The following is an 8,738-nucleotide window of genomic DNA, read 5'->3' as shown; positions in this document are numbered from 1 at the left end:
GGGCAAGCTGGGGATAACATAAGGTTTGAAGTGGCCTTGCTGCCCTTCACATACCCATTTGAGTCTCTGAGCTGACTAAGCTACATTAGAAGCCATCCCTAATCCAATTAAGGAAGAAGAAGTCTCTTGCACTGGCCAGGCCATAGGACAATCTTTTCCAGCTATACAGGATCTGTCAGCTCCTGTGTCTAAGAGTCCTGTCATTTGTTTTCCATTGACTTTAATGGCCTTGTAAGGCCTTTTATCTGTAATTTCCTGAACCCAGGCTACAGTATCTGTGGTGCCAAACCCTCCTTTTCTGTTTTGAGTCAGTGTGGGATTAGGCAAGTTTACATATGAGAGTAAAAGTATTTGGGCAATCCTCTGCCCTTTATTAACTTGAATAGTCTCTTTTAGAGACCTTATCATGACCTTTATAGTGGTAGGACTGTCTGAGTCTATTACACCTGGTAATACCTCAAAATTCTTTTTATAGTTTGAGCCACCAGCGTCTGGCAACACCAATACTTACTGTAAAAATTCATGAATTTCGTGGAATTCTTCCAATTGAATTGTGTGCATTGGATGTCAAAATGTATTCAAGAGTTTTTGTATACATGTATAATGATTTCTGCAGAGTTTGTGAAATTTTAATCAGATATAATTTTAACTTACCTGTTTAAATGAATAGTACAGAAACTAAAATATTTCTGGTGCTTGTCTGAAAAAGAATATTTTAAAATATTCTATGTTTGTATAATGTGTCCTTTCAGATTGTATTCCATATAGAAAGTTTTAGATTCCTTTTTTTCCTAGGTCCTAATATTATTTTTCTTTGGGATAAAATGACAATGTTGTCTAATTTCAAAAGTTTGTAAAGTTTATGGTATGTAAACGCCTTTCTGAGGTGAAGATTTAATACACTGATGTCAAAGTAAATTTAATTATATGAATTACGTGTGTTGTTACACTTGTTATTTTGTAATCAACTTTTTAATAACTGTTTTTCATTTCTTGCATCTGGAGAATGAAAAATACGGAATACTTCACAAATTTTCATATCATCCTTGTGCAATTGCCATGTTAATCTCTGTATTGTGATTTGGGAATACGTGCTGCTGAAGCATGTAGTATCTTCTAAATTTAAGTAGTTAATGAGGCAATCTTTATACAGACTTATATCCACGGTTGCCTACTTGAAATAAGGAAACTATATTGTTCCTGACAATGCTACTGATCATATTTCCCTAAAATTCTGTGAATAGTGGAAAAAAATATATTGTTCATCTTAATGCTCACATTTGCAAATTTTTTTGTCAATGACAATTTTAAGTCTTTTTCATTTGGAATTTGATCATACATTCAATAATTTATTGCTAGGTCCAAAGGTGATCCAACTGAATTAGCTTTGTGGAGCTAATGGATTCAAAGTAAGCCTTACTTAAGAGCTACTTCTAACCTTTTGCAGTTGACTTTTTCCCAAGTGAGGTCTTACTGGCACAAATGTCTACGTGACCCTTTATTCTTCTTCCATGTAGGAACAGACCAATCAGAATATCTTACCCTGACAGCATAGATTGTTTTACTTGTACAACACTAATCTTAGTTACAAGGGATCATAGAGAGATGAACAGTTCAGTCATAACTGTTCAGACTAGAAGGTATTTTATCAAAATATAATTGCTTATTATATCTAACATTTCAAAAGTAACTAAAGCCAAGAAGGTGAAAAAATTGATCATATTCATGATTACTTAATATCCTGGCCTGTCTACCATCCTACCAGGCAGGAAGTTACACTACTGCATTTCTATCACCAAATAGTTCATAGTTGCAGGAGAAGTCCAGATGTTTCTTCTCATTATTAGGCCTTAAATTGGTAATGTTTTAATCACAGTGTTTTCTCTTGCCTACAGGCTATAAATCTACAAATAGTAAAGCTTTAGGTCCAACTCTATGAAACACTGAGGTAGAGATAATGTAATAATACTTTAAAACAGAGTTGCCTTTGATACTGTAACAACAGAAAAATGCAAAACATGTCTTTTTCTTATATTATATATAGTTATATATTTTATATTTATATGTGCTGATTTTATATTTCACACAATGAAACTTACTAGAATTAGTTGATAATCTCACAAATAAATTAAAATTTATTTATTCCAATAAATAGAATTGGAATATAAATAATTAGGTATAAAATGTATATTAGAATATAAAAAGTATCAACGCAGTGTCTTTGGTATAAACTTGTGATACATTCTAACTGTTCTTGTTCTTCGGAATTCACATTGTAAAAAACAATTTTGTTTTCCTCTAATCTATAAGGGATTTTACTCTGCTTCTCTGTTTATTGTTTTAATTCACTGATCCCAAACTGTTTTTCTCCATATATCTGAAGCATTCTTACTGATTATGCCCAAATTTTTCTGATAAGATGTCTAACAAATATTATTCTTCTGCACGACCCAATTATTCCTAGGATCCCAGGTACCAGTTACCTGTATCATCAGATAACAAGGGTAAGACTTCTCACATAGGCCCATGCAACATGCAACAGAGTAATTGAAGACCCATTTCAATTTCTCATTTCCTATATTTCAGGGCCCCAATTCCTTGAGATGCAGGATTTAGCAGTAAGCAATTGTGAAATGCAAGGCAACTTAAAATGAAAGATGAGATCACAAAATTTGAGAGTATGTACTATGATTCAAACATTCAACTTACAGATGGCCAGCCCATATCAGTGAACAAGTTCACAAGGTGTCATAAGATTATTTTTAATACCCCTCCCCTATGATTAATGAAAGATTTTAGTCCAGCATAAGTGGGCCAAAAAATAGTTCCTGGAAGGATAGATCCATAATTAGTCTACCAAGGCCCAGAAAAATTTACTTAGAGTTCAAATGTAATTCAGAAAAACATTGAGAAGATCCTTAGTGCCGCAAAACACTGGGACTTCAGTACAACATGGTTCAGTGGTATAAAATGTCACTCTCAAACCAATGATAATCTACATTTAATCGCCTGAAAGTTATTCCTTTACAAAATAACTTTTTAAATCACATTCGCCAAAATAACATTTAACAAGTAGATGATACTTAGTGACATTACAAGTTTTTCAAGTGTAAGGAGCAAGTTACAATAGAGTTGAATTATTCACCCAGCACTAATGCCAAACACGTTCAACCATTCATTAAAGTCTAGAAATAGTACCAACCACAATTTGTGTTTTTCAGTAGGAGCCTTCCAGAAATGTGTTAACTAGATCAGCCTGCCAAATTTCAAACCAAAACGTTTGCTAATAAAGTAAATGTCATCATTTAATAAGGTACATTTTAAAACGTCACAAATAGTTGTCTTATCATATGTAATATTATGTTTTCCCTATCTGTGTAACAGGGAGAAATATGACTTTATGTCTTGCATATGGGTACTCATCAGAGATATGACAAACATAAAAGCTGTCTTCTATTTCTATCACATTCCTATATAGGAATAAATTTTAGTTTTCTTCTTTTTCCAAAACTTATAGGTAGTAAAAAAATATTATACCATGTAAAATAAAACAATCACATCACTGTACAAAGCTATTTATAAAAATTGGTAGCTAGGAGTACATTCTATGCATTTTTAAACTTTCTTTTTGACTGAAGATTAATCTTCCAAATGGATGAGAATAAAATCATGTTTAGGTGCTTCACGTCTCCAGTCTTGCAAATTGTTACAGCAGATGAATGAATTATGGAAATATAAGTTGACATCAGTTCAAGCATATGCAGAAAGGAAAGTCCATGAAATGTATACAAACCTTTCAAAGTATTAATAGACAGTTTATCAGGATGACTATCAGGAAGGTGAAAACAGAAAGAAGTTATAGTAAAGACATAGAATGAATGAAAAATGAACAAGGGGCAAGTACAGCTGGAATACTCAATGTACACATATGATAAAGGAAGTGGTAAATCTGAAATAAATATTGGAGAAGCATTTGGTTGAGAATGATGGAAGGAGTGACTCTGATCCAAGAGCAATGGATATATTTAATTGTAACCCACTTGCACAACCTTTTGAAATTCAGTTTAAAAACACAACCAAAAACAAAAACAGACAAAAATCACAACCAACCAGAAATCTCTAGAGAGTATGAATATTGCCTCCCAAAATTTTAAGCGGTTAATGAAGGGTAGTCTTGGGAAAAGCAAACAACGCTGTCCAAAGAGAGAAGTTTGGGATAGGAGAGAATTTTGAACAGATTTAAATAGATTGTCTAAGGTTATAAATCACCTACATCTGCTGCAAATAGTATCTTTCTTCTAGGAGTTCTCTGTCTGAAATGGATAATCCAGTCATGAGACACACTTGATAGCTTGTGAAGATAGAATGGAAGAAACAAATCAAGAACACATTACTCCACTGGAGAGAAAACAATCCTACATAAATCTCTAATCTTTCTTCACTACTCTTTCTTCATACTTTTAAGTCAATTGATTTTGAATTATATTTTTCCTTCTTTCTTCTGGCAAAGTAATTGGTCAAAGTAATTCATTAAATATTATTTGCCATTTTCTTCTTTCATGCTGATTAATTGGCCAGGTGAGTCTATTAAACTTCCCTCTTGCATTTGGTTGCTATGAAACAACATCTATGTCAATGAGAAGAAATCTAATATAAATCTTTGCCTCCAGAAAACAGTCCAAGAAGCTGTAATCACAAATATTTGGCTGTATTTTTTCTTTTTTCTTTCACCTTGAAAGTCTTCTTGTGTCTAAAGTGCCCACAAACATAAGTACTCCATCACTTTTTGGTTCAATAAATTCTAACCTAAAAGATATATTTTGCTAAGAAGATAGTTAGAGGAAACTGAAAAATACTGCACTTTTATCTTCTATCGTAAGACTCTCCTTAGTTATTCTATGCAAAATTATTTCAGTATATTATTTTTCTCTTGGTCTTGCATTTGTTCACCAAGATGTATGGAGGAGAGTAGAGTTAAATCACCTATACCTAGAAAGACAGTGTCTGTTACAAAAGGTCATTGTTTCTATGTCCTGCTTCTATGTCCTCCTCTTAGCTCTTGCCTGATTTCCAATTAATCACAGCATCTTGGCTTCAAGTCTAGTGAAGCTGAAGGACTATATGGGCTCCACCACTGTTACATCTTCATGATTTGTCTTTGAAAACTCTTTAAGTTGCCTCATTTGGATGTGGAATGTATTTTCATGTCTCCATTCAATCTGTTCGGCATTGTAGTGAGCCAAATAGGCTGTGTAAAATCACTTTAGGTAGTAAAAATATTAACACAATTTAGGGCTGGGAAGTTGGCTCTTTGGTAGAGTGCTTGCCTTGAATGCCTGAGACCCTGGGTTTCATTCCTCAGCACCACATAAGCAAAAAGAAAAAAAGCCGAAAGTGGTGCTGTGGCTCAAGTGGTAGAGCGCTAGCCTTGACCTGAAGACCTGAGGGACGCAGGCCCAGAGTTCAGGCCCCACGACCGGACCCTCCAAAAAATATTAATACAATTTATATAAAAAGTTTGGACTCCCTTCACTGCTAAAGCCAATACGCTTAGCTAGGGCTTCTAGGAACTATGTTTTCTTATCTTTTCCATTTGCTCAATTCCTTTCTGAACCCAAAATATTTTGGCTTATGTAATAAGAGAAGTCTTCTCTATCTCATGTTATTAAAGATATTATTTTTTGTGAGCCACTTAGAAATGTGAAATCATTGGTTTGAATTATATAATCAGATTTTTTTGTTTCACTGCTTCAAATGCAAAGACATTGTGGAAAGTGTTACAAACAGAAATGTGTAAACCCAACACCTACTTGCATTTTGGAGGGCACTTTCTCCCTGAATATTTTGACTCAAATTATCTTTTTTAGAGAATTACTGTTTGGTAATTAAAGGTAATTTCACAAATTTTGATGTCTTATTTTTTAAGAACTGAATTTAAATTACAATACAACCTTGTTTCACACAGTGAGAATATATTTCCTGGGTAAGGATAATTCCAACGGAACCAACCGGATTTACAGCAACGTTTCTGAGGTTTGTTTAGTGTGAAAAAGAGCCATTTTCACCCACATTGCTTCCTCTCTACTAAGTCTCCATGGATTTCTTTGCATGAAAGCCTATTCTCCCAGGAAATTTTAAATTTTCTTAATAGGCTAAGTTGTTAAAAATTTTGAACAATTCAAATTTACCTGTCATAACTTTAAAACTCTTGAAATTCCTTTACCAGAACCGCGAATTCACCAATCCTAATTCCACCTTTACCATCCAAAAGTTAACATGCTCTTTTCATGATATAGTGTCCATGCAACTATTAGTTTCCAGTAGCTTTGTACTGCGTATATATAGCCATATAAGCTGATGCTAAGCAAAATGAATTCCAAGATATGGAACCAGATTTTTTCATTTGTGGTTGTTGTTTTTGATGAACTATGTGACTTGTTTACTTTGGGTTTTTCCCCCAAAGTTCATTCCTGCTGTATTTGATTTTGTATTGTGTATGCATTTACCTTAAATAGGGAAGGGAAGAGGAAAAGCAAAATGGTGAGACAAAAGACAAAGGGAAAACCAATGCAATAGCAACACTCACAAGACAATATGTTGGAAATGGACCTTATAACTTGTGAGGGGTGAAGGGGTGAAGGAAAACTGTGAGAAAAATGAAGGAGGGGTAACAAGTTTGAAATGTTTTTTATTCACTACCTTACAATTACTGTAACCTCACTATACATCAGTTTGATAATAATATTGAAAAAATAAGCTGCGTAAAATGTAATTTAACTGTATTGGCACAGTAAATATTATTCTTTATGTAGCAATATTTTAAAAATCAGTTCTATTTGACATCTAGTTCAAATTGATTACCTCTTTTTTATCAGAGGGTCATCAACGTGATTGTTATCCAACTAGAAAATATTTTCATAATATACTGGCCGAATTTTTTGAAAAAGAATAAATTTATTACTTTCTCATTCTAAAACAGAAAAACACTTTAATGCTATGGAAACCCATAACTTTAAAAATTAAATAATTTGTTAAGAGGACAGAGTGTATATTTTCTTCAAAATTCATCTACAAATAACTACTCATAATTACTCATTTTTAAATTCTCAACATTCCATCCATTAGAGATTCAAAACAGTACTTTTTTGCATGCTATAAAATTCTTCAATAGATGCAGTTTCCAATGGAGTGTACAGATTGAGAAGTCAATAGAAAAATAGCCACATTCTGGTAGAGGATAAAACTATGAAGCATCTGTAATAATTTGTCAAGAGTATGCATTTTTTATGATCAGAGTAAGCTGTTATTTCTATGATAATCAATCCCAAGATTTATGCCATGAAGTCATCCTAAATGCTGTGCCATGGGGAAGGGGAGGAGGGGGCCCAAGCGCAGGCGGGCACATGGTGGGCCTGAGCAAGGCCTCTCCTCTTAGTCCTCGAGTCTCCTGCTCATCACTCAGCTACCTCTACCTCAACTGCTGGTAGTGGTGTCAACCAACAAACAGAATCCCAATGCTACTGGGTAGTATGGAATGTGGGCATGGCCACCATTCTTTTATCCCATTGGTCAGAAAGATCCATGAAAGAATGGGGGTGTGGCTGGAATCCTGTGATGCAATCAGAATGGGTGGAGTCAAGATGATGACAGCCCCTTTCCCAGGGAACTCAGTTCAATCCACTTAGGGACAAGAAGGTTACCTGCTTTAGCCGGATGGCTGCAAAGATTGTTGTGTATGTCTGTTTGTTCTGAGTCCTAGACCTTGAACTCAGGATCTGGGCACAGTCTGTGAGCTGCTTTTGATCAAGGCTAGCCCTCTACCAATGGAGCTACATGGCTTTACTTCTGGTTTTATTGGCACAATTTGGACAGGAGTCTCAAGGACTTTCCTGCCTAGGGTGACTTTGACCATCATACTCCTATCACAGCCTTGTAAGTATCAAGGAGGACTGCTGAGAGCATTTTTCTATCAACATTTTGACAACTGAAACCTGTTAGGAACTTTAGCACTTTTGAAAAAAAAATGGCCTTTGTGTCATCACAGTTCATTTGCGTATGTCATTGTGATTTCATTCTCATATCCACACTATAAACTCATGGCAATTAAGATCTGACTTGCCACTGTGACATCACAAACCCTTTGTGACATCATCACCAATGTGACATCTGACTGTCGTTATGACACCTTCAGTTCATGGTGATATCACCGATCTACACTGACATCATGGCATTATGACATTGCATTGCCATTTTGCTGTCATAGACACATTGTAAATGTATATCCTATGATTTCATTCTATTTTAAATGTGGCATATCAGTTGATATCAGAAACATATTGTGACCTCATAACCATTGTAACATTATAAACCCTGTGTGGCGTCATAACCAGTATGATATCACATTGTTGTTATGATATCTTTAGCTTATGGTAACATCACAAAATGACAATGACATTACAGCATTTGCCATTATGTCATTGTGACATCATAGTCACATTATGAATGCCTAATCTGTGATTTCATTGTATTTGAAATGTGGCATGTGGGTGGATATCAGAAACTCATTGTGATGTCATAACCTTTGTGACATTAATATCCCTTTGTGACATCAATTTGGCAATGTGACATCACAATGACAATGTGATGCTACTAAGGCACCATGATATCACAATGGTGATGAACTCAAAATGGGTTTCTGATATCAACCAACATGCCACATTAGATATAGAATCAAATAA

At 34.6% G+C, this 8,738-nt stretch overlaps 1 pseudogene; it reads right to left on the bottom strand.

Annotated features, from left to right (window-relative positions):
- Window positions 1-1,009: 1,009 nt before the first annotated feature.
- LOC138838670 (U6 spliceosomal RNA) lies at window positions 1,010-1,106 on the bottom strand (annotated as a pseudogene).
- Between the last annotated feature and the right edge of the window lie 7,632 nt (window positions 1,107-8,738).

This window comes from Dipodomys merriami, unplaced genomic scaffold, assembly GCF_024711535.1.
Source record: "Dipodomys merriami isolate MVZ:Mamm:240054 unplaced genomic scaffold, mDipMer1.0.p SCAF_287, whole genome shotgun sequence".
Classification (NCBI taxonomy): Eukaryota; Metazoa; Chordata; class Mammalia; order Rodentia; family Heteromyidae; genus Dipodomys; species Dipodomys merriami.
The sequence above is the reverse complement of the archived record's forward strand: the minus strand, read 5'-3'. Positions and strand labels throughout refer to the sequence as shown.